We start from the raw sequence: 11,574 nt of genomic DNA, 5'->3' as shown, positions 1-11,574 counted from the left end.
CAAAGTCAAGCTTTGCTTTTTGGATTTTATATGTTTATCTGGAATATTGTCATACCATAGATGGTTAAATCCATCAATAAAAAAAAAATCTGTGGATATGGGGGTGAACTGTAATTCACATTTAAAGGTCTTTTAATAAGGATCTTTAATGAAGCATCTTTTATAATTAAAGTCTTTAATGAAGATATTTTAACTTCCTTTCTTGTTGCTTTAAAATATAATAATAAAATAAAAAATTGTTAATTTCTATCCTGCCTTCTGTCCAAAGAACCGGGGTGGCTTACAAGTTAAAACAGTACAATCACAAATCCCAATACCCATTTCACCTTAAAAAATAATTAAACAATCACAATTAAAACAGACCTTTAAAAAAACAGGTCATAATTATAGCAGATTCAAAGGGAATATGTTCTAGTTTGGTGGCTGGTAAGCTAGTCGGGAAAGAGAACGGTCTTAACACTTTTTTGAAGCTGTCTAAGCCGGTATGTGACGGATCTCCTCCGGCAGGCTGTTCCATAATCGGGGACATCATTGAAACGGCCCTCTGGGTGGTTTGCAGACAATCTAGCTTTTATAGGCTGCAGCAAATTCCTCCCAGAGGACCTGAGTGCGTGGGATGGATATAAACGGAAGGAGGCGGTCCCAAAGTAGGTTTGACCCAAGCCATTAAGGGCTTTAAAGGTCATAACCAACGCCTTGTACTGTGCCCCAGAAGTTAAAGACAGCCAGTGGAGCAATTTTAAAACAGTTTTTATGTAATCACTTCTGGCAGTGCCAGAAACCAACCTGTCTGCCATGTTATGTACTAATGATTGGTCCGAACTAGGCACAAGCGTAGCCCCATGTAGAGTGCATTGCAGAAATCAAGTTGTGAAGTTACAGTGCATGTACCACAATTTCTAGGTCCCTCACTTCCAGGAAGGACACAACTGGCGTATCAGCTGGAGCTGATAACAGTCACTCCTGACGTTGCATTTACCTGATTTGTCTCTGGAGCGACGGGTCTAGGAGCACAGCCAGACTGGGAACACGCCTTTGAGGAGAGTGTGACCCCATCTAGGACTGGAGTTTGTATCACAATACCTGGGTTAGGGGCCTCTACTGTAAATACCTATGTTTTATCTGGATTCAGTTTTAATCTGTTTTCCTCATCCAGTCCATTACCGCTTTAAGACATTCATTGAGAGAGAGACACTATCTGAAGTCAAAGCGTGTAGACCAAGACATGGAGAAATATATCTGGGTATCTCTGTGTATTGATAACACCCTTCCCTGTGTCTCTGAATGATCTCTCCAGCAGCTTCACACACACACACACACACACACACACACACACACACACACCACACACGCACACATTGAATAGCATCAGGGACTTTAAACTACAGTGGATCTTGTTTATACGCTGGGGTTTGTTCCAAGATCCCCGGTGTATAACAAAATCCGTGTATGCTCAAGTCCCATTAAGTATAATGACATAGCAAAATGGGTCCCTAATAAAAATGGAACATCAAGGTAAATTTATACTTTTTGGAACATTTTCAAACCGTGTATGCTTAAATCCGTGTATAAAAATCCGTGTATAAAAAGGGCCGACTGTATTTTAACTCAGCACTTAGTTTAATATAGATCATTTATTTTTTTAATGGTTCTGAATGTTATAACTAAACTTTTTAAAACTATAGCCATGTTGGAAGCCACCTGGATCTTGCAGTTGGAGAAACACAAGAAGTACAAATAATAATAGAGGAGACATAGAGCCTAAACCACACACAGGCAACTCACAGTGCATAAGCTGCAGCAATCAGTGGATGTTTGATATAACCCCACATGTGATAACCTTATCCTGCCCCCTAGTCATCTCAGGCTCTGAAAAATTTCCCCCTGGACCAAAAAGAATGTACAGGTAGAACATTGTGAAACTGTTCCCCACAACCCCTAAAAGAGTGAGGGGATTGCTGTGGTGTGGGGCCCTGTCACTGGTGTGGTTCTTAGGGGCCTGGATTTCTGGATGTTACCCGTCACTGCTCTAAAATAAGAACCTGGAGGTAGGCATACAGTCGATACCTTCCATTTTCACAAATGACAACATGCTCTGATACCTACCATTTTCACAGATGAAATTGGGATCCATGTGGTTAAGCAGCATCAGAGTGTGGTCAAAATAGCAAATGTTATTAAAGAAAATTACATCCAAGTTAGGAGTGGCTGCAACAGTTTGTTTTTGCCTGATCTTACAAGATCTGTCCCCTCCTCTACCTTTGCTGAGTTAATTGACTGCAAAGTACTTTTTTTCATTTTGAACTCAATTTGCAGCAATAAAGGAACTGAGGGCAAAGGAAAAGTGGGAAGAGGAAGAGAAACTAGGACATTTTAAAAACAGCAGAAAAGTGGGATGACAGAGGATTATCAGGACAATGGGAAGTTCTTCAGTCCTTGAATCAGTCCCAGTTTTGGAGAAAGTGGGATACATAATAAATAAATAAACATCCACACAGCATGCAGAGTCACAAATTAAGTACTACGGTAATCAAGGGCAAACTCACTTTCCTCAAACCAGAGACAAAATTATGCAACTTGGTTTTGGAAAAAAACTGACATTTCTGCCTACTTCGGGGAATGAGGTGTAGAGAGGAAACGACTGAGGTTTGTCAACAGAAGAGTACGAAATGACCATAAACTGCTCTAAATAAAGGTCAACCAGACTCCTGAGCCACATCTGTAGATATCTCTGTTCATTGATGATACCTGTTGAAGGAAATAGTCGAAATGGCTTTTTAAGGAAAATGTTGTTATTTAACCATGTAACAAATTAACAGCATTTAGTAAATGAATACCCAAGAAACAGCCACATTATCTCCATGAACACAAAAGTTATGGCTCCAAACAGTGAAACTGAGGAACATGAATAAATTCTGAAAAATATTTTGCAGTAACCACCGTAGGGCCCAAATCCATGCAAAACTATGGAAACAGTAGATGGGGCTACTCAGGCAGAACTACAGTGGTGCCTCGGGTTACGAAATTAATTCGTTCCGCCATTCCTTCGTAACCCAAAATTTCCGTAACCCGAAACACTTTCCTAGCACTGGAAGCCTATACTGCACTTTGCGCATTGAATTTCGCGCCGAAATGAATTTCGTAACCCGAAAAATATTCGTACCCGAAACAGTTTTTGCCAATCCAACTTTTCGTATCCCGGAAATTTCGTACCCGATCATTTCGATCCCGAGGCACACTGTATTTAGCAACCGGAGGTGAATTTTTTGGGAAATGGGAGAAACATGCAGATAGGAGGTTGGTAGGGATTGTGGCTATGGGGCACTTCGAGGCGCAAAAGGAGCCCCTTTTTGCGCCTCTTTTTTGTGCCTCCGGAAGGCCAGATCGGGCCGCAGCATAAGGTTGCGCAGCCCCATCAGCTGAAGAAGGGGCAGCTGGAGGCCGCCCCTCAGGATGTTTGTCAGCCCCTGCACCTGTGAATTTATGGCTGTACACTGCCAAAAATAAGCTGCTTTGGGTCTCTTTGGAGGGTGCTGTAATGATGCATGCATCTGAGATCCGGAAGCTGCACCAAAGCTGCACTCCATGCTTAGGAAGGAGTGTGGCTTTGGCGACAACTCCGGACTCTTAGGACCCTGCATCATTTAAACAGCATACTTCCAAAGAGACCTGAAGCAGCTTATTTGGCATCTATAACAGGCCTATGTGCCTTCTTAAGCAGGAATACTCAGAGACAGTTTTGCCATTTCCTTCTCTGAAATAGAGCCTACTGTATAGCCCTTCGTATTCTGGAGTCTCCAACCCAGCTAGCTCAGATCAGACAGGAACTGGGGCCTCAAGTATTAGGCCTAACTCTACACAACACACACACCACCAGGGAGGGTTGAGTAGCTCTATCCAGATTCCAAATCCGAAGATACAAAATACAAATTTGAGCAAACACAAATAGCAAAGTGCATATCAATATTGTTTGTGTGGCTGAAAGAGACACAAGGACATGAATCGTGGAAATCCAGCCCTGCTACTTTGCAGGTCCTGTGTTCTCTCAGCCTCATTATTTTCAATGGCACGTGATCATATGCAATTTTCCCCTTACGCAGGAAGGTCCGGAATGGAGCCCCGTTGTAAGGGGAGGAGGGCTGTATATACAAATACAAACAGTCCAAAATCCCCCCTCCAAAAAAGAAAATCTGACTACAGAACACTTCCTGGTCCTAGGAACTCAACTTCGATCGATCGATCAATTGATAAATTGATGATCTATTCTGTTCTGCCACTGAACAACTCATGTCCCCATTTTCTACTCTCTGACCAGTGTGTGACAAAGCACTATGGTGTGAAAATAGGTCACAGTGACCGAAATTAAGTCACAGTAAAATTTTCTTACCATTGTCATTCCATACATGTGTGGCCGAGAGAAGTGAATAGAATCCTATACGTCTCATCGAGTCCAATTAAATAGGAGCTATTCGCCACTCTCAACCCCTCCGATTGATCAGGCTGTATCTCTTAGGCCCTTACAAATTAGGTTCTTTAGTGAAGTGTCAGTCTTAAGCGGGTTTAAACCACGGCCTTGAGTTCCAGGCTGAGATAGAACTTACTAGGACTCCTTCCTTTGTGAACAAGGTCAAACCCAGCTAGTCCAAACTGCTCTGCGTACTGGAGAATTTTGGAACTACCTGTCATAAATAAGTTTCCCCCCTTTGAGTCAAGGCTTTAATGAGTTACAGAGCTCTTTGCATTATTTAAAACCACACCAACTGTGGTAAGAATCCAGATAGCTTTGGCTCATTTGGTTTTTTTTGCCTGAGGAGATTTCATGTTGGTGTGTTCTGAGAAGTTCTGAGAGTTCCTTTATGTCTCATAAAATCCCTCAACTTTCCCTCTTCACTTGGATGGATAGCCCCAGATCCTTGGATCAAAGATCTTTCCTCAGGCGTCTAGCACCTACTTCAGTCTGAGGCCTAACTTCCCACTTTTTTACCGAACCACCATTCCCTGTAGAGAGATACATTTGCTTATACACCCAAAGAGACGCTTCTGATAAAGCCACCATGGCTCATAGCAAAATGGTAGGGGGAATGCTTTGTCCCTGTTTCGACTAAAGCCCCGACCTTTGTTTCCACTAGGGCTGCACTATACTGCAGAATTAATGCAGTTTTGACACTACTTTAAACTGCCGTGATTTAATGCTGTGGATGCTGGGATTTGTAGTTTGTGTGAGATATTTAGCCTTAACTTTTAGAAACTGTAATGCCAAACTACAAACCCCAGGATTCTATAGGATGGATCCTGACAGTGAAAAGCAGTGTCAAACTGCATTAATTCTGCAAGTGGCAGCAGCCCCAAGTTACTGTCTTCGGTGCAGCCAACATGCCCATTACTGTTTGCCAGCTTACCGAAGCTCCACTGGCTTCTTAATCAAGCAAAGGTGTTTTAAAAATATACAGGAGGGAGAAAAAACAATGAAGATGTTACCATTATACTCAACTATAAGAGGACCTCATGTATAAATTGAGCAAGTTTAGGGCCAAAGTTCAGATTTTGGTATAATGTGGGGATACTCAAGGGTAAATGTAATGGCATGTACAAAGGATCTAAGGATGACAGCAAGGGAAAGAATGCCATCGAACTTACAAAATTTCAGCAATCATAACGTTTTTGTCTCGCCTAAAGACTGGATGAGGGAGATGTAGAGGGGAATGTTAGTACTCCTAGGACAGATTACACTCTTGACTTTCACAGATAATAGTTTCCTTTTTAAATAAGAGTTAACATACAGTACGTTTTTTTGGAGTAAATTTTTGACCTAAACTTCTAGACTTATACTAGCACGCACTTGAACACTTTCCTGACCCATCCTCAGGGGGTGCCCTACATCTCATTCCCTCACTGCAGGCTAGTCCCATTGCAAACTGGATCTGCCAATTCATCTCCATGCACAAAGCCCAGTTTCCTATGGTTTTGTGCACTAACAACCATGGTTAAAATTGGACCTGCAACTTCATTTCCATAAAGGATTTAAATTTGTATTGACATCCTCACATACCAATGGCATTATACTGTGTTTCCTCCGAAAATAAGACACTGTCAATTATTATTTTTCCTCAAGAAGACACACTATGCTTATTTTTGAGGATGTCTTATTTTTATTAGTATGGCACAACAATCACATTTATTCACATATAGTAAATCTACATCTTCTTCTGGAACATCGTCAAACTCTCTAAACCGTAATCCCATCCTGATCTGCAATTCCATTTCCTTAGACCATTGGCCCCAACTTTTGTTCCGCGCCAGACCTATCTCTATATGTCTACTTCAGGGTATGGCTTATGTTGTGCAAATGCTTAGAAATCCTGCATGGGCTTATTATTTTATGGGTAGCGCTTTTTTGGGGGAGAAACAGGCATCTGTCCCTGGCTTCCACTCCACCAAATGCATGTGAGGAAGGAGATGGAAGTCATACGAAAGCCATATGTCACTTCTTTCTTCAGTTATTCTCAAATGTGCTACGAGATCTCTCTCTGTAGGCATATAGGCCTGCCATGCCAAAGCCCATTTGGGTGACCTTGGGCAAGTCACACTCTCTCAGCCTCCGCCTAAAAAAAACCCTATGATAATGGGTCGTCGTAAGTAATTTGGAAACGACTTGAGGAGACTGACAGACAACAAAAGGGCAGAGTTGTAGGGTGGTGGGTGGTGGTGGGGAAGAGGAGGAATTTTGCAAAAAAGCAAGGATGTAGGTGACCCAGGGCTGCTAAGCCAATTGACTGCCCCCTGAAGGACTTGGCTCCCCCTCAGGTGAGCCCCTGAGGTGGGCGCAGCCACCCCCCTCCCTCTCTGCTGTTTGTTGCGGCTGCTGAGGGCAGACTCCAGCAGAAGCAGCAGAAGCAGAAGGCGGCTGGCATGCAAGGCGAGAGAGGCTGTGCCCAGTTGGGTCCAATCAGAGAGAGGACACTACTGTGTGCGCCACCCAGCGCAGGGCAAAGCATGCGTAAACAACCACCCTGGCTGGGAAAAGTCCTGCCCCGCCCTCCCTCCCGCCTGCCTGCCCTGCCTTCCTTCTCCGCTCGCTCCATTTGCTACTTATACAAGGAATGCCATTTCACTGTGTCATTGTATTTAATGGGATTTGAGCCCCCATGAATTTTGGTATCCACTAGGGGTCCTGGAACCAAATCCCAATGGATACCAAGGGCCCACTGTATTGTTGCTGTGTGCCTTCAAGTCATTTCTGATCCCTATCATAATGTTTTCTTGGCAGAAATTCTTAAGGGCTGGTTAACTTTGCCCTTCTCTGAGGCTGAGAGCATGTGGCTTGTCCAAGGTCACCCAGTGGGTTTCATGGCCAAGCAGCGAAATGAACCCTCTGAACAAATCTTGCCAAAAAAGTCCATATATATAGCTTTAGAGTTACTGTAAGTCAGAAATGACTTGAAGGCACACACAACAATAAAACTGGAAAGAACAGGAACAAAATCTGGGATTTTTCTGATCAGTCTGGATGTGCTCTGTATCAAGAGTTTCCATTTTTATTGGATCTGATTACATACAGTTGCAGACAGATTTTGGGTCCCTAAGTATTTAGTTTCCCCCCCTATTTTAATACCTCCAAGTCTCTCTATCTCCCCTTCTTCATCTTTGGATACATTTTTAGTTATAATAGTTGATGTATTTTTATTGAGTCTACAACCTGTTCCTAATTCAAATTCTTCTAATTCATTTAATAAGATTTCTATATTTTCTTTTGGATCTTCGGTCATTAGCACCACATCATCCATGAATGCTCTTACCTTGTAATTTTGTTTCTTAATTTTCACCCCTCTCATATTCTTATTCAATTTTTAATAAGCAATTCCATAATCAATAAAAATAAAAGGGTTGATCAATTAAATTTTGAAATTTTGAAATGTTATAACTTAAAACCTGGAGTCTTTCCTTTCTCCTCCCATTGAACCTCACCCCACTCACCCCATCTCTTCAGCATTGTAAAGGGGCACAGGCAAATGCCACATCCCGTTTCTTCCCAAATGCAGATGTTTGAGGAACAGTGGTGTGATACCTGGTGCAGTCCGCACCCCCCACATCCCCTATTGATGTGACTGGCTGGCTTTCACAGAGCTGAATATTGAAAGGACTAAAGTGCTACTTTGTTTTGTGTTGGTAACAAAAACATCAGAGTGACCGTCTTCCATTTTGCAACATCAGGGCCAATGGTACCTTGAAGAAGTGTAATTTGGATCTCATGGAAGAGGAACATAACACTGGGGCAGTATGACTCTGTTCACCAAAAAGAGCACAGTGTGTGTAATGTCTAGTAGATCAACACTGGTTGCCTCCAGAGGGGAAGAAACACTGGAAGTCTTGGGTTTTGCACCTTTCCTTTCTGATTTTATTTTGAAGAGGCACATCCTAAACTATAAAAAGGATTAATGAATTATTTGAAAATAATTACAAAAAATTATGGAATGGGATTAAGAAAGAAATGTTGAATTGGAACAAACTCAGTTTATCTCTTTTGGGCAGGGTAGCTGCAATAAAAAAATTACCAAACTTTTTTTTTGTTCTAGTTGTTTCCCATTATAATATCTGATAAAATACAGTATTTAAGGACTGGCAGAAGGACATAGCCAAAATTATATGGAGGGGGGAAAACCAAAGATTAAGTTAAAACTGTTGCAAGATATAAGAGAAAAAGGGGATATGGGCCTTCCTAACCTGAAACTTTATCATGAAGCATGCTGCCTGGTATGGACACAAGAATGGATATCACTAAATAACAATAGGTTGTTGGAATTGGAGGGAACAGGAATAAGATATGGATGGCACACCTATTTGGCATATGAAAAGAATAAACAGAACAACAACAAAAATAAACCACTGTATTAGGAAAGCCCTAATAAAAACATGGGACAAATATACAAGAAGAATTTTACCAAAAAGGTCTATGTGGATCTCCCCATATGAAGCTTTCTATAGAAATGAAATGGTCAGAGAAGAAAGATGGTTCAAATACAAAGATATTTTTAAAAGTCAAAGGCCTATACTAATTATTAAATTTAGAGAAGAAATGCAAAAAGAAGGTTACACTATAAATTGGTTTGTACATAGATAAATCTATGAGAGATTTACAATAGGTGTAAAATTATATGGGTATGAAAAAGAAGGACAAAAAATCAGAATTAGGAAAAATACTAACTGAAGAGAAAGAGAAAGTTATTGGGAAACTATATGGAACATTACTGAAGTATGAGATGGAAGATGAAAATGTCAAGGAACCAATTATTAAATGGGTGAAAATATAGGCCACCCAATCCAAATTGATCAATAGGAAAGAATTTGGTTGGATTGATTAAATTATACAGTCTCTCAAAATTTGTGGGAAAATGTATACAAGATGTTTTATCAATGGCACTTTTCACCAGACAAGACTGAAAAAATGTATGAATTGAAAGACAATAATTGTTGGTAATGTGATAAGAAAGTAGGTACTTCTTATCATTGTTGGTGGGAGTGCAATAAGGCAAAGAAGTATTGGTGTATGTTCAATGATATGATAAATGAAATGTTATAATTAGATATATACCATGAACAGGAATTTTATCTTCTAGGGATCATAGAAGAAAAACTGGGAAAAATGAATGGTAAAATCCTATTTTATATGAATTCAGTAGCTAGGATACTGTACGCTCAAAAATGGAAGAAAAAAGAAGTCTCAACAAAAGAATGAAGAATAATGTAATGTTTTGTAATTGTTTGAATTGTTTAATTGGTTTTTAAACTTGTATTTAGCATGTTTTAACTTGGACTGTTTTAGATTTGTCTCTGTACTTGAGTCTCTGTACTGGGAGGAAGGCGAGATATAAATAAACATAAACATGATGATGATGATGATGATGATGATGATGATGTTAGATTGGATGGAAGAAAGGAAGGAAGACATGTGAATGAGAAGAAGATGTTAGGAAGCAGAAAAGGATGTAGGAGTATGGAATAGAAAGAAAGGGAAGGGATAGAAGGAAGAGAGAAGGAAGAAGAAAGTGAGGAAAACAATAGATGGAATATATAATACTATACAAAACTATACAATAAAAGAAGTAATATGATAGGATTGGTAATAGTTTATAGATATAGGTTATATACATCATTTGATAGGGTAAATAGTTGTTGATGAGTATTTTATATTCTTATGTGGATATTTTGTTAGAGTAGGTGTGTATTAGGAAAATATTTTGATGGATTGATATGTATGAGTATGTATTTGATTATGTATGTTATGTATTTTGTGCATATTATATGTTATATTTTTAAGTAACATTTTTTTTTAAAAAATAAAAATATTTTTTATTTTTTTTAAAATAATATTTAATTTAAAAATATTTTAAAACATCACATTTTTACCAAATTTTGCCTTTAACCACATGAAACTATGTATATGTAAACACATTTATTAAGTGCGTGTGATATTGTAATTTAAAGGCATAATTTTTAATTTTGCTGGTTGTTTATGTCACAACGATTACCATTACATATATGGGAATTATGATTTATGAGTAACGTTAGTACAAAAAACATTATTAAGGTTTCCATATGGGTATGGCATGGGAGGAGGTCAATGGGGGGAGGCACCATGAGTTACTGCACCGGGTGACACCAACCCTAGTGACACCCCTAAAGCCAGCCACAACATTTAGCCAACTAAAAATGGTTATAGTTGCAAAACTACATTAGCACTGCCTAAAGATATATTTCTTTACAAGATTAGATATACAAGGAGATAGGAAGGTTGTCATTTAGTATGTGTGGGCTGAAGATAAGTAACCTAAACAAGCATAGGTTTAGTTCATTCCTGGATGGGACTCTGCCTGAGAATTTGAAGTATATTGTCCTGAGATCCATTACTGAAGAAAGGCAAAGTATGAGTATCATAAATTAGTGTTTTTATCTTTTGGGCAATAAGAGAAGATGAACCTAAAAACAAATAGCCAATTATAAAGTTTTAATAGACTTCATGAACTGAAAATACTTTAATTTCTTTAATTTTTAATTTCTTTATGTATTTTGAATACTCCCATACATACTAAACTAGAAGCAAGTACTAGAAGAAAACATTTATTTGGTATGTTTTCAATGGTTTTCTATTTTTAACTTAGCATTAAAAAATATTTTACAGGTTTATTTACTTATATTTGTTATATTAACATGGTGTTTTAATTGTTGTTTTAAAACTGTACTGTATTGCTGTTGTTTTTAAGCATTTTTGTGAGCTGCCTTGGGGCCAGTTTTGAAGAAAAGCAGCATGTAAATACGTTAAATAAATAAACATTTGAAGCCAAATCTGGTATTGAAATGGAAACTGTAACATGGCTGCTCATTACAGATGAATGTTTCAGTTCACTACGAATGCAAGGCTAGAATTAATGTTATATCTCCACTGGATTCTGTTTGCTTCCATAAGCTGAAATGGAACCTTCTATTTCCTCATTCTCTTCCACCCCCAATAGCCCTTCACAGCACCAATAACCTATTTTGGAAGGTTTCTCAGCCCTTCGGAGCCATGTTTTTAGAGTG

Source organism: Sceloporus undulatus, chromosome 3 (genome assembly GCF_019175285.1).
Source record: "Sceloporus undulatus isolate JIND9_A2432 ecotype Alabama chromosome 3, SceUnd_v1.1, whole genome shotgun sequence".
Lineage (NCBI taxonomy): Eukaryota > Metazoa > Chordata > Lepidosauria > Squamata > Phrynosomatidae > Sceloporus > Sceloporus undulatus.
Note: the sequence above shows the minus strand (reverse complement) of the source record.